Genomic DNA, 13,607 nt, shown 5'->3' with positions numbered 1-13,607 from the left:
CTCTCAAAACTTTCAGCCGCGACGATGGTGGCAATAGTTGATATTTATAAACCACATTTAGCCAAACCTTAGTTACAGCCTATCTCAGGTTGGAGAAGCCCCTCGTAGTAATCACGCTTGGGAATAACTGTAGTAATTATAAATTAGCAGTTAAATAAATGGCTACGGTGGATTTTGCAGTGGGGAGGCCAAGCAAAAGTAGTCAGAGCACTGTCCCGAGCAGAAGTCAATGCATGCCTTCGGCAATAGATGCTATGGTAATGCAATTTTTCTCAGTTTTCATTTCTTTTAGTCCTTTTGTCTCGTCCTCATATTGCTATTTTCGTTTTCATGCCGCCTTTTTAATTAAATTCAGTTCAATTTGTTTTACCAAAAGTCTCGAAAGATATCTGGGCTAAAGGCTGTAAATCATAGCTTGACGTGGCCGAGAAAACCTCTACAAGCAAGTGCTGGCATAGTTACTTTTGTCAACACCTCCTCGTCTCTAAGAGAAGTCAAAGAAGACAGACAGGGCATAGATTCCACTATTCTACGCAACATAAACAGGGCACCTGAAGCCCTCTGGGTGAGACAGTCTTGAGTAAAGCGCAGTACATTAAAAGACAACTGAAGATGCAACCATGCATACTACGTTAAATTGCGCTTTATATAAGTTTGTCGTCAATACCAAACATACCAGATGCCGAGCTAAAGTTGCCTTGAGAAATGTATACGTTTATTTTGTTTTGAAGCAGTGAACGCTACCCCCGCTTGCAGAACAAGCGCTTGCATTGGTCCGTTTCATCTTCGTGGCCTCAAATGCCACTGCAATAAATCGCTTCATGGCTATTTATTTATGCTTCATTAGCTCTTTCTGGAGCTTTTCATCACGATACCGGAAAGTGATATTTCAACGGAAAAAGTCAGTTTTCATAAAACAAGTCATCTTACGCTTCTTGGACTTATTTGAAAACTTCTTAGGTATAATATTCGTTCAGGGGAAAGTATTTATAGAGATATTAAACAATTCGGGAGTTGAGAGGGTAGCTGTTGATTTAAGATTATAGCTTACACCAGCTTGCATGATTCTAGGTCGCATCAAAGCCTCATTAGAAGCTAATTTAAAAACTGGTTCTTTATTTTCAACTCAAAAACGCATGATGTGTTGTCTGGGGTCTTACTTTATAATTTCTGCTGATTTCTTGATAATTTCTTGATAATTTCTATGCTCTTCAAAGAGCGTAGAAAATCTCTTATGTTTGCTCAGACCAAACTGTAGTTAACAATATTAATATGGCAGCGTGTTTGGCATTCATCAATCACCAGCAGCAGGAGCCCATATCTCGCACCCGTCGGCAAAGAATCGGATACTTCCCTGGGAACACACAATGCCCGGAGTGATATTATGCTTATTTAATACCTAAGGAATAGGGCCCAATGCTATCGTTGACGACAGCGCAGCTTAGCGCAGCTATATATCATGTAAGAGGCACGTGAAACAAGAGAAACAGACGGAAACTGTCTGCCATTACCGTTCATCACTGTCTTCGTGCACGCCTTCCAGTGAGGCATGTTATGTGCCATGAATAGTAGACGAGCAGACAGTCCTCATGCGATTCATCCTCTCTTGCACAAGTTACGACCGGTTGTTACGATGCCGCTAACCTTAATGGATTTCTCTTGAGCAATTTCCCGTGGCCTATGCTTAGCTATGATAAATAAAAGTGTCCCCCAGGTTCAATCGTAATATACTACCTGCCATATGCCGTTTTGGTTCTGTTGTTCAACGACCTTTGTAGGACATCGGTTAACCGCGGTTCATAGTCCACATGAAAAAGCAACATGACCCGACGACAATATGATTGCTATTTTTTATCGCTTTGGCTGAGCGGCTGAAGTTTTCTGGTATACTGGGCATTATGTAGCATGTTCGAAAGCAAAGGTCAAATTTGTTTATTTGCTTATTGGTTTTTTTTTTGTTTACGTTTTCAAAGGTCTCTGTATGAACGCGATAGAGCGGCCAGTTTTTCTAGCACACTGCCCACCTTCCTAAAACAGACCAGCACTTACCTACTCCTCACCACCTACTTCCCCCTTTTGCAGTGCTCTTAAGGCTTTCCTTGCTTCCTGTTACGTTACCGACAAGGTGTCCAATTCAACTACATTGCTGCCTCCGTTATTATCGTTCTGCTTACTCGGCTACAGTTAAGATCTGAGTAGAACTCCTTGGTTATCTTAATTATAACCTTCATATTGGTACGTGACGGCAAGCCGATGAATGAGATGAGATGACAGATGGCTACAGAATGATTTTTATGGCGGACGGCCTGACGCGAGCACTCCTGCCCGCGCCACTGTACAATTTGTCGTCTTCTGTTCCGTCACGATATTAGCAGCGACATTGTCTTCCTGGGCTATTTGCTCATACAATGATTTTCGCCTATCCTCAGTTTCCCCTTGACCGCTTTTACGCTGTCCCCGTTATTTTTAACATGCTAAATGTGCTCAAATTTTTATGTTGGCTATCGGCTTGGCGCTCGCCCCTTGATGTTTGGCTGCAACGCTAGGAACCCCCTGAAATACGAACCAGACGAGGTGGCCCGCAAGTCTTGGAGCACCCAGCGTGGTCTGTTGGAGGGGTTGAAGTGCCACCAGCCGGAACTCATCGGCATAATTATGTATAGCTGTCCTCCGGCAGGTGTTTGGCCATTTAGATGGCTCCTATTGGAAGGGTTGTCTAGGCGCTTCCTCCAAGGGGTCTGTCAGGATGCCTTGTCCTACACCGAGTGGCCTTGAGGTCAATCACCTTCCGCAGAAGTACCAGGCACTTCGACCTTGCCGGGTAAGTACCAGTACAAAAATTAGAGAGGACACTTTAGCTCCGTCTTAAGGGTATGACGCGTTAACGCTAATGCCAATGTATGAGGAAATGGGCATTCTCTAATGAACAAACCCACATCTCTAGGAGGCCTCATACCACGTCCAGCGCAGTGGTGCAGCGGTTATGCGATGTGCTACAGCCTTGCGAATGGCGGATGCTGCCAACGGTCGAGTGTGCGATCGAGGTTCTTCTTCCTCACAACCCCTCACGACCTCTCATTGAAGTCCGACCTGGCACTTTGGGTATTTTGCTCCCAATCTGGTGGGCCGGTCATGATTGCGAAACAAGGTCACGTGACCTACGTGGCCAACTTGCCCTCTAGGTTGATTCTCTGGGGACTTTGCAGGGATTTTTCACTGCGATACAGTACCTTCAATGCTATAGCGTTAATACACACGCGCGCCCTCATGGTATTAGACGTTTTTAGCATAGCGGAGACGTACTACCGGAGAGGTATACCGGTTTACCGGACACCAGCTGCGCACGCACAGTGGCTCCCCCTCACCCTTACAATTCCTCTGCGCATGCGCGAGAGGGGTCCGGTAAACTGGTATACGTCTCCGGTAGTACGTCTCCGGTATGCTAAAAACGTCTATTGTGTTCGGCAATCATAGGACCTCAACGTTCGTAAAGTTGACCGAGCAAGGCCTGGGAAGCGGCTCTATTGCTAGGCGCGTCATCATTGAGACCGAGGTGGTGGCCAAGTGGCCATAGCACCAGCCTGACGGTGAGGCACTGTGTTCAGTCCCCAATGCCGCAGGGTACCCGCTAGGTTTCTAGTGAGAGATAAATGAGTACATCCCGGCTTGCTTCTCGCATCCTGTGGGACAAAATGCTTACGAAAAGGGTATTTGGCCAATTCCACCGCCTAGACGCATTATCGATCCTCGAGGGACTGGAATCCGCCTAATTCCATGAAGTCCACTATGGTCCTCTTCAAAGTAAATGCCCCGGTCCCTTTGAGGATCACCAGTAATGGGCACCAAGAGCGGACCAGCATGATCTGCAGTTCCTGCCGTCGCATCGGGTAATCCCACTTCCTGTCTGGTGCCGAGGTCCACGACGAGCTTCTTAAACGCCGCAGCTTTAGCACGCGCTGTTAATGGCCACACTAAAGCAATAAACGAATGAGCGCAATGCGCACTGAATGTATATTCTAAACACACAGGTGTCCACACAAGTTTTCGGAACAGTAATTGAAGCCTCAAGCAAGGTGTGTTTCAACGCGCGCTCCTGCCGGGCCTGAAGTTGTCATGTACAGTGGGTAGGCTGGACGGGTAGGAATTAAGGACAGAGGACCTCATTCATTGCTCGGTACTGGCTCAGAATGCCAAGATATAAAATTTTTGTGCAGTGTCCGTATCATTAAAACTTCTTTGGATGCGTGCCGGTCCGGTTTACTAGAGCATAAACACGAAAGCCTAACTTTGAGAAAATGGGTTCTTGGGAATCGTTTTCATGGAGGGAACAATTTTCAATTTTGTTGCAGATGTGCATGGGACTATATGATTTTCTGGCCGGCACATAAATGTTTGCGGTGGTTCACCGGCTTCAGAAAAATTCTCTATTCTTCCTGTGCACAGATCTCTTTAATAAAATTACTCTTGGTCCTTAATTTTGCGCAATGAATACAATGAAAAATATTCATTATCGTACAAAAATATATTTTGCACACCTGCTGTTTCTCTTAATATATAAAATTTCGTAAATATGTTTTTAGGACTGAACAGCACTTCTTTTCGGCATAGCATTGTCAGCAGTGCAGCGCGTCAAAATACAGCAATGGCTCGCTAACGAGTAGGCTGGTTAACTAATATTCAGTAGCTCTCTTTCAACTACTATTCCTAGTGTATTTATTACTGAAAGTCGTGTAGCCCACCCTAAGCAATAGCCATATCCGTTTTTACAACTTCGAACACGCACCAAACCTCGGCACTATGACCAAACTAATTTTGCATACATCGCGCCAAAATACATGCGCTTAAATGTTGCTTTGCCTGCAACCTTTCAGTAAGCGCATGTATTTTGGCGCAATGTATGCAAAATTAGTGCCTTTGAGTGCGCGTTACTCGTCCATATAGTCAAAATGTTTTGGCCCACCGTACCCAGGGTAAGTGCGTCTTGAGATTCTAAAAATATTTATGTGTATTACTTAATGTGGATTACACGTCTCAAAATAAATATGAAGACTAACGTTAATGGTTTAAAAATTTACAAATCAATGTTAGTTAACCAGCCTACTAGGTAGTACGTCCTATCTGATTTTTTTTCCGTGGCGCCACTGACAATCCTGTGCAGAAAAAATTGCTCTGCGCACTCATAAGCCGCATTTTTAAAAATTCTAGAACATCTAAGGTGAAACACTGAATATACCGTCGCAAGCCTTTGGGGCAATGATAAATGGCCATAAATGAAATAACCTTCATTTATAGTGGGTGTCAAGATGTTGCGAATCACAACCTCCCCATGCGATAAGTAGATTGATCTCATGTGCGTTTACTGGTTTAAAAACGCAAGGTTCACTAGAATATAATATGTTTTGTCGTTTTTCAGCGAGTTGCTGTGCCATGCCCAAGTGAACTCTTCACTGGACTCGTTAAGACAGAAGAGGTGCACAGGATATATCACTATCTTCTTGAAACGTCATACATGAAGGCGACTTTTCCGCCATAAGCGAGTAATGCCTCTAGAAATGGTATCTTTACGCTAGCGTGCTTTCAGTTGGAAAAAAAATTCTTGAGCAGCCTTAAAAAACTGACTATATAGTGCCCCAACTTTCAGCCAGATTTCTCTGCGCAGGTAATATAGTACCGCAAACAGGTATTGCACTCACTGACTCAGTATTGAGCAATAACAAATTTAAAAAATTTTCGCGCAGTGCCATTCCTTTAATAAGTTCTCAGTCAGCCTGTAATAAATGCGCTTGGGTAATAATAACATCCTGGTGCTTTCCTTCCGATTTTCAGCTGCACAGTGCTGCGTCGAAAGAATACTCTGGCTTGCGTGTTAGTGAAAACGAGAAACGTTTATAGGTATGGCTCAAGCGAACGCGAAGAAGAGAAACTAAATGCTGGGAATTTCTTCCAAAGTCCGCCTGCTGTCATTAAAAAATGAAAGAAAAACTAATAAAGTTGGGCTCTGAACCAACCACAGATCAAGCTTGTAGTGTCAGGCTAGAGCGTGGTGATTTACGTGCCTCCGGCCAATGTTGTATTTTATACCTGCTTGTATGGTATTAAAGACGTTGCGCGAAGCAGCTGCAAATAGCGTTGTTCGAAACTTAGTATGGTTCTATGCTATCAGAGACGAGCGAAGCAAGCGCTAGACGTTTTAAATGAAGTAAACTCAGCACCACAGCACACATCCAGCAATTAGTACAACGACATTTTGTTGCTTGTTTTATTAAGGAATGGATCGAATATCCCTTCTATTTGGTTTGTACTAGTACCGGTCGTGAATCTCGCCTGTTGTCGTATTTTACGTGGAGCACTGAAGTGTGGCATGCTAATGGCAAAAAAATTATTTTCCTGTTGTATTTCAGCCGTTATGCCTACCGGCCATCCTGAGAAAACATTTTAGTGGCTGCATCAGCCAAGCAAAGCTACCTACACAGAAATAGTTGCGATCACTCCGTGTGTTTCTTATGTTCCCAAGCGTACAGAAAAAATTGGAGGGGACATTCAAGCCCCACGTTAAGGCTATGGCGCGAAAACTCTAATGAGTTAATGCCCATATATGCAGAATTTGTCATTCCTTGCTAAGCATGCGTAGATCCCTGGGAGAATTCTTATACTCCTGGCACAGCGGCGCAGCGCATAAGCGATGTGCCACTGCTTGCAATGGCAGGTGCTGCCACCTGTGGGGCTTGTGCGACCCAGGTTCCTCTTCCCGAGCAACCTCTCGCGACCAATGAATGATTTAACTGCCACCTTCCATGGTGCGCATTTGGCTCACTGTCCGGTGGGCAGGTTGTGATGAAGCCACAAGGTCACGTGACCTAGGTGGGCCGCCTGCCTCATGGGTTGCTTCTTTGGGGATTCTTTACGTTTTTTCTCTTGCGGTCAACGACGCCGATGGCGTCGGCGCCGGATTTTCTGCGACACGAGCTTCGTAACATTATCGCGTGTAAAGCTTTTTACCAGGCAGCGTAGTTTTTTATTCGTGTTTGTCGAAACTGTATATTTGTGCGCTTTCCATGTTGGCGTCTCCTATGCCAGAATTATGTTTGCAAACGAGTAATAAATATAGTATGTAACATCTGCACTCATGATGGTGGTGATGATGATGATGATGTCCTCAGGCTGAATGGCACGTACCCACGGCGGGGGATTGGCCAGGGTGCATTGCTGATACAAACGCACACATGGGTAAGGAGTGGAGCAGTTGGATAATTTTGTGTCGAAGACTTCAATTTGGATTTAAGAAGGTGATGAAAAACGGAAATGAAAAAACTGTGAATCATCATTCTAGCATAAGAATCTACCTGACGCAATTATATATCCTTGAATTAAATCACACACTGGTTTCTAAGCATATCCCTTGCACTGCTTAGCCAGGTTAAAACCTCCCCCTCGTCTTCCCGTGGAAAAAACATTGTACATATTTTTTTTTACGAAGTAACTCCCGTAATTTATTCAGCTGAGTACCGTTAGCACTTCTACAGACTCGCGAACACATCCAACTTTGTTAAGTGAACTGCTGCCAAAAGTTCTTTCTAACCTCATACTGCACTATGAACCAAGGTTCTAATTAAAAGGTCTAAAAGCAGTTTTTTTTTTGCTCAGCGCCAACACGTAATTTTCTTCATCCGCGTGCGATAGAGCGAATGAGGCATCACTTTTCACTCTATTTATGTCTTCCATCTCGAGACAACTCGGCATGAAACATATGCCCCTTCGTAATTTAAGTACCAGTACTTTTGTCAGCTGCTCTCTTTGTCCTTTAACTATTCACTATGCTGTCATCCAGCTAATTAGTAATGCTGCTCCTATCTAGCGACGGCTCACTATTTAAAATCAAATGGCACTATCTGCCGGACAAGCAAGCCGCGCAGTCAGTCGCTGACAACTAACAAATTTTGGCATAGAGATTGCGGCAAGAATTGGCTTGCTTGCCCTCTGAACATGAACTGGACGGACGCAAAAGAAATGCATGTCTTTAGAAAATGTAACAAATTTAAATGACAAAAATTTTGTGGAGTTGGCCAAAAGTCAATCCTACTGCCTTTTTTCGCGCGGCAACATGACACAATCAGTTCTAAAATACGTAACTTCCATGAAGCCCGTCGCGGTTAATACTTCATGGCCTATGCATTGCGTGCCCGCCTGGCTCGCAAAGGACCTTGATTCGAACCCACCCCATTTCCGGTTATTTCCTTCTAATAAATTACTTATACAATCTTAAGTACGCCCATTTTTCCCCTCGCTAATTTTGGCTTCATTTGGACCCTCCCTCCTTTGTTAGCTTCTTTAGAAACTTCCGCGATGTTTTTCGAAGGCGACGCCGGGTTTTCAGCAGAGCGAGCTCCTTAGGCTGTCCAGTAAACAATGTAGAACTGCAATAAAAGGAGGACTGTGTACCGGGACGCAAGCTCTGTTCTCTTCTATCTTCTTACCTGCGGCTTAGGCTGAGTAGCAGTGACGTTCAGCAGCTGAGCGCGGCACTGTGGCTGCGGTTCTTGCAGCGGGAGCTGCTCATCGATGAAGGCGAAATGAAAAGGCTCTATTTTACACGCATGTGCTTATTAAAACGCCCACAATTGTTAGATGTTAATTCGTAAAACTTCACTGCTGCAATCTGCCTTTTCTGCGGCAATAAACACATACAAAAAATTATTTTAGTCAAAGCACAGCATCAGCGTCACCTTTTGTGATTCATCGCTTAAAGGTTCTGCATACTGATTTTTTTCTACATGCGTGTGAAAGGAGGCATATGAGAAAGAAAGAATGCTATAGCTATTGGTTAGCGTTTATTGCTTCCTTTTATTTTGTTGTAACCAACATCCGCTTGTTGCTTTTGTTTCATGCTGCTTTTTGCATGTGCTTTCACTTATAGTTATAATTTCGTGCGTATTTGGTGGTTTTGTTATTTAAAGCGCCCTCTTGAATCAAGCGCGTTAGATAAGCGATTTTGTGCAGAGGCAGCCTCGTTTCATGCCGCGCACTTTGCGCCAGCCCTGCCATCTGCCTCAATTTCAATTTTTGGCCTGGCGTGTGGCCAAGATTGCAGGGAGGTGGGCACGCTTGGCCTCTAAGGCGAGATCTGTTCGGAAGTTGGCAAGCCGCTGCTGGGGGAAATGTGCCCTTTTTATGGCAATGTTCAAGCACCGGTTTTGAAACCACGAGCAGTTGTTTCGCCACTTACGAGAGATATGCGAATATTCAATCCGGAAGAGAAGATTACACGCGCAAAACCTCTGGCGTCTTTCGAGAGATCAGTTCGCTTGCATGGGTTTCTGAACGGCTAATGAGAAAGAGAAAACAAGAAAAGGACAGATATTCTGCGCTTCCCTTAGCTGCCACCCCACCAGAAGAAAAAAACTAAAAAAGGAGTCTTCGAAGGCTGCTTCCAAGGGTTTATATAACTAGACTAAAATAATGTTCGCGTTGTGAAAGTGGACACATACCTCAGACCTGACTGAGCCACATAGGTCTAAACACAACCGTAACATAGAATTTTGTTCTTGACTGTAGGTGATTGTGTCCTCTAATCACCCTCTTCACAGACCAAAGCATTTTAACTCAGAATACCAGAAGATGCACTGCTCTATAGCCCAAAATAAACAAAATGCCAACACTCTATTAACATCGATTATTGTTGTAAATTAGACGCAAATTCAAGCATACATGCTATATATCAAAGATATGCGTCCGCTAATACTGAGCAAAGCCATTGCATAGGCCCAAAAAATTGCTAAAGTTTGAGCAACTCAAGCTTATTTACTTCCCGTGGTGCCACAGAGGCGAGAGCACTAGTCTGCGCAATAAGAGCAGCACATATGACCCCATACATGGCGATCACATTGAAGTGGTGGTGAAAGTCAGACCAGCCGTGTAGGTAAACTATGATTGAGTATAATAAAGACCCTATGTGGACAAAGACAGTTTGAGGAGCAGTTCACCCCAACGCCGGTTGTAGCAGCGGTTACGCTTAAAAATGTTGAACCTCACGCAGAATAACAAGTCATTATTAACTCTATACGCAGACAATTCACATAGAAACAAAGCAGTGCCAAAGGGGCATTGGTGGGTGAAAATAAAGTATATTCTTGAACCATCCTCTACCAAAACATGCACAGCACTTATTTAAACAAAGTACACGAAATGTTTTCTCTAAACCGTAAACAATATGTTCAAATTACGTTCGATAGCCATGCTTGCTGCCCTATGATTTACCTGAATTATTTGGAGGTTGAAAGCTGCCTTTAAAGCTAATTTATACCAGTTTTAATAACTTTTGGATAGCGTTCTTGTGTTCTCTTTTCGCGTCAATTTACAACTCGACAAGACGAGTTGCCGTCGAACCTTAAATATCATAAACAAACGGAATTTGCAAAAATTTACAGAGCAGTTAGAGTGAGCACTCTTCGAAAATGCCGGTTAAACCCACTGCACTTGAGCTGATTCGACTTTCTACAATATTTTCATTCATAGCTACCCTGGAAGATATATGTCACCAACTTACCAGCAATAGCAACTGAATCTCAAGTTTAAGTGCCTTTCTGAAAGAATTGGTACTTTTTGGAGAGTTCCACAATTCCCGCGCCGCAGTACAGAGAGTGGAGGCAATGAAGAAAGACACAAGAACACACATCATCTGACACGCGACACCAAACAAAACACATTTCAGATGAGAACACGCACACCAAGCAACACTTATCTAAGACCACACACTATTCGCTAGAAATACTATGCCTTGTTCGTGCTTTGCGATTTGTCTCTGGCCTAAAGGAGCCGGGAGTTGAGATGCCCGGCTTTGGCTACACCGCAATCATTATTCATGATAGGAAGGAAAGCAACGACAGAGACAAAGCGCGTTCGAGCAGTCTGATGAGAGAATGCGGTCAGGCTCACAACTGTCGGCTTCTACTAACCGCCGCCAATGAAGTTTGTCTCGCCTGTTTGTCCAAGGACGCTGTTTCAATAGGTAAACACGAACAAGTCACTAAGCGAGAGCAAACACACGTCGAGCTGTGCCGTCATTAGCGTTTTAAATTACTCTCGCGTGGCTGCAGTTGCAATTCTTATGACATCCTAAACGGTGCGTCATTAATCTGCTCTCTAATATCAATGACATGAGTGAACTCATTGGGACTTATGGGCCTCTTATAATGGTTTTAAGGCTATTCAGGAGCACTCTGGTAATGAAAGTAATCACTTCATCGATCCTGCGACACAATGTTTTCTAAAAACCCCGCCTTTCTCATGAAATTCTAAAACTGCTCTTGAAAACTTCAGTAATTGAGAAAGTAACAATTCTTTACTTAGAAACATTTCTCAATAACAGAAACGTGGAGAAAGTTATGACAAGCCGCTGCAATCATAACTGAGTGCTTTGCGAAACAACACTTAAACAGTTAAAGCGAGCCAAGAACTGGAAAATAATGATCAGCCTCAACCTATTGCTCACACCGAACATAATTTGTGAGATTAAACACTCTAGAGACTATAAACACTGTTACCATAAAGTTAGCTTACCCAGGAGATCCAGATATAAATGTATGGATGAATAAACGGATAAAAAAATGAATAAACTAATAATGATTAAAAAAACGTGGTCATGGTCTTTTTGTTGCGCGAATGGAGGGTAGCTTTCGGGGGCAGATGTGAGTTTGGTTAGTGTAAAGCTTGTATAGTTGCCCTAGGCTTTCTTCAGAGGTGCAGGGCTGCACAAGGTCATATGAGAAATAACGATATTGTAAACTTCAATAAACCACAACTTATGAAGACGGGAGAGTAACCTCCAACAGAGTTGAAGGATATTACAGCCGGAGCCAAACAAGAGGCAGTGATATTTTCCCAAGCATAACGACTGTATGTTCACCGTGTTATAGGTCCTGCCGGCTGTATCACACATAAGTTCACAACCCATCGATTTTCGGAAACAAGAAATTAGTATACTTTACGCGTCACGGATTAATACGTTGTCACGCAGTCATTACCTGCTCATAGATTTGTGCCCTATGTTAGGGTAATTCTTTACTCGGTATATTTAGGTTACGTCGAACCCTCAGTCACTAATTAAATGCTACGTATTCCATGAAGGGTTAACTTGTTTCAATAATAATTTGGCAGAAATTGTACTAACGCACCCCTTTGATGTCTAATCTCAAGACCTTTCAGTGCAGAGTACAAACGTTTCATATTACATTGAAGAGTCCAAATATTGTCAAGTACAAGTACCGTACAGAAGCTACGTTATCCAGAATACGACCACAAAAAGGTGCAGCAAGCACCAGCAGAATTGGTTCTTTTGAGTTCTTTTCGAGGAAGAACTCCGCGAGAATTGCTGAGACACCAAGATCTAAAGCTGACGCGTTCTGAATTGATGATTGTCGACCGCCATTCTCACGGGTCATGGTATAAAATTGCTTATACTACTCCAAGGCTCTTTATACTGCAATATTTAAAATCAATATTGAAAATCTGACCCCAGCACACGACTAGCTCAAATCTCTTAATCACGATGGAAATTATTTTAGCAGTTGTATAGGGCTGAACGACGAAATACGGTAGGTTATTCCGGTTATTATCAGGACATATAAGTTCTGTGTTCATTGTAAAAATAACAGCTTTCTTCTTCATAATGAAGGAGTAATCGCTGAAACATATCTGTACACGCGCCTTTTATGAAACTGGGCTATGAAACCCCAAATGTTTCTAAACGCGCACCAAGTGCATGGCAGACCAAAGGCAATATGCTTCTTGATTGCTTCTAGTGAGGAAGACAATTATGGCAGGTAATGAAGAGACTGAAGCTGCTGCCCTCATTGCGTGCGTGAACAACACAGAGCGCCCCACAGAGACATTTATGGCTTTCTTGTGTATTGCTATGCACTATAGTTTCCAGCTTATCATCCTCGGTTTAATGAGTTTAGATAACTTACACACGAATATGATTAAATCCTTCGGTTACACTCTTTCGTTCAAGTTTTCTCAAGAACAGCTCGGAAACGTTCACTCCTGTATATGCTGTTAGTCGAAATAATGTGAAGTTCATAGGCATTACACTCCGAGAGTATGAAGCTGAATGCGAGCATGCTATAAACATTGATAGAGATCCCCAAAGCCGGATTCTTTTTTCTGGAAACACGCCCGTAAGAAACAGCGCCGTCCTGCTTGCTCAGCTTTCAGCATGGCCTCTTCAGAAAGCTGCTGGCAAATTCGTTGGATGGGCAAAACAGCTTTAATCAGGACGTAGAAGCACTGGAGAAGAACTCAGCATCCATGTGGTTAAGAGCTTCATATCTTCCGCTATGCTATCTTTTTATTTGAGCACGTTATTTTTGCGAAAATGTTATAACGAACATACCCGCTGCGTACCCCTCACGAACTAGTATCTCATATCCTCATGGCTGGTGTCATGTTCTGATTTATTTTTATTCCGCATGTGTGATATCCAAACCGCTCTGTAATACAATTTAAATTCTAATTTCATTTTGTTTTATATAACCGCAACCATGAGCTATAACAGGACCAATAAAAAGATGGAGGAAGAAACACAAGCCATAAAGACAACTACTAACGGC

Source organism: Amblyomma americanum, chromosome 3 (genome assembly GCF_052857255.1).
Source record: "Amblyomma americanum isolate KBUSLIRL-KWMA chromosome 3, ASM5285725v1, whole genome shotgun sequence".
Taxonomy (NCBI): domain Eukaryota; kingdom Metazoa; phylum Arthropoda; class Arachnida; order Ixodida; family Ixodidae; genus Amblyomma; species Amblyomma americanum.
This window is presented reverse-complemented; position numbering follows the sequence as displayed.